Here is a 2,384-nt window from a genome sequence, read left to right on the forward strand (position 1 = left end):
CCTCGGAGACCCTTTGCGTCACTTCCTGCCTCACGTACACCTTAGGAGGCGCTCTGGAAACAGACAGCCCGGGGCTAGGGGTGGGCACGCAGCCGGATTGGGGGCCCTTCGCTGGAGCGCGGGACCCGAGGAAGCGAGGTCGGAGGGAAAAGGCGCCAGACTGCAGGTGCCGGAAGGGGTCGAGGGGGTGGCGCACCAAGCTTCCTCCTCGCGTCCTCGGCTGGCCGGCTGGCGCGCGGGCGGCAGCCCTTCCTCCCGGAGCCCTCCGTCTAACCTTGACCGGTCTTCTGGCCCTGCAGTGCAAGGTCAAAGGGTGTTAGCGTTTACTCGTAAATGCTGGATACTTACACTGAAATAACACTTTAAAGTGTATGTCGTTGATGGAATATTAGGTAGTCACTAAAGCCATGTTGTGAATATTTTTGCAGCATCAGAAATACTTAGGATAAGTAAAAAGGAAAAATAAAAGCAAAATGCAACTGAATAGCACAGGGAACTATAGTCAATATCTTGTAATAAACTATAATGGAAAAGAGTCAAAAAAATATAGATATGTACATATATATGTATAACCAATCAGTTTGCTGTGCACCTGAAACTAACACAATATTGTTAATCAACTATAATTTTTTTAAAAAAACAATGCAAATTTGCATTTAGGATGTGTAAAAGTTTCCCGTGAATCCCTAAGGCTGGCACAGAGCTTTGCAGAATGTTTTAATGCACGAGGAAATGGAAGATAAAATAGAAACAAGCGATTTATTAGGCTGATAGAATTGTAGAAGAACTTTCATGTACACTGTCATTGTTATTATAGGATTGTGCAGTGCATAATAAATAAATAAAATGGGATTGTTATCACTTTCTAAACTCTTACAAACATTCTCACCCTCTCCCTCCCTTTGGTCGGCAACGTACAGTCCTGTGAGCGAGATTAGACAAGTTTACAAATAGCCAGGAAGCGAGAATACGTCTGGGGCCATAAAAGGGTTACAGATAAAGCGCTTTCCAGGTCAGAGCCCAGAGGGAGGCACAATAGCCCTTTGAAATCCAAATCCGTTTCCCGGCCTCGGGCTTCTGCGCTTCCACTTATTACGCGCCGAAATGAGGAAGTACAGAGGGGTGTGCCCGCCGCCCTAAAATCTCTCCCCAAGGAGAAATATTTTAAAATCTTATAAGTAGGAATATCGCTGCACCTTAGTGGCTCTACACAGGAAAAAGTTAAAGCAGGGAATGGGATGGATTCGCTGTGATGGGGCCAACTTGAAATTCTGACAGTAGGTCCTGAGTCCCTTCTCTTTCCCAGACTGGTGGGACCTTAAAAAAAAAAGGAAAGAAAAGAAAAGAATGCTAATATCCAGGTGAAAATCTTATAACCACGTGGAGAAAATAGACTTAGGAGACTGGAGGTCAGGATGGAACCTATGAAAATCCAAATTTAAAAGTTTACATTCAGCAAAATGAAACAATAAAGAAGACACTAAAAAGCGTGTCAATTATATGTTTATTTTCATGCTTTTATTAGTAATAACGGATACTGTGCAATTACATTCCCTTCACTATCCCTTTCTCCCTGGAAGCTTTGCAGGATCTCCCTCCTCTGCAATTTCAAGTAGATGAAAATAAATTTGTCTTGCTTTGTTGTAGAATCTTTTTTTTTTTAAATTGGGGTATAGTTGTTTTACAATGTTGTGTTAGTTTCTACTGTACAGCAAAGTGAAGTTCCCTGTGCTATACAGCAGGTTCTCATTAGTTATCTATTTAATACATATTAGTGTATATATGTCAATCCCAATCTCCCAATTCATCCCACCCCTCTTTTCCCCCTTTGATGTCCATATGTTTGTTCTCTACCTCTATGTCTCTATTTCTGCCTTGCAAACCAGTTCATCTGTACCATTTTTCTAGATTCCACATATATGTGTTAATATATGATATTTGTTTTTCTCGTTCTGACTTACTTCACTCTGTATGACAGTCTCTAGGTCCATCCATGTCTCTACAAATGACCCAATTTCGTTCCTTTTTATGGCTGAGTAATATTCCATTGTATATATGTACCACATCTTCTTTATCCATTTGTCTGTCGATGGGTACTTAGGTTGCTTCCATGACCTGGCTATTGGAAATAGTGCTGCAATGAACATTGGGGTGCATGTGTCTTTTTGAATTATGGTTTTCTCTGGGTATATGCCCAGCAGTGGGATTGCTGCGTCATATGGTAGTTCTATTTTTAGTTTTTTAAGGACCCTCCATACTGTTCTCCATAGTGGCTGTATCAATTTACATTCCCACCAACAGTGCAAGAGGGTTCCCTTTTCTCCACACCCTCTCCAGCATTTATTGTTTGTAGTATCTATACATACTGAGAGGCAATTTTGCTT

The sequence above is a fragment of the Leucopleurus acutus genome (assembly GCF_964270905.1).
Source record: "Leucopleurus acutus genome assembly, chromosome: 5".
NCBI lineage: Eukaryota > Metazoa > Chordata > Mammalia > Artiodactyla > Delphinidae > Leucopleurus > Leucopleurus acutus.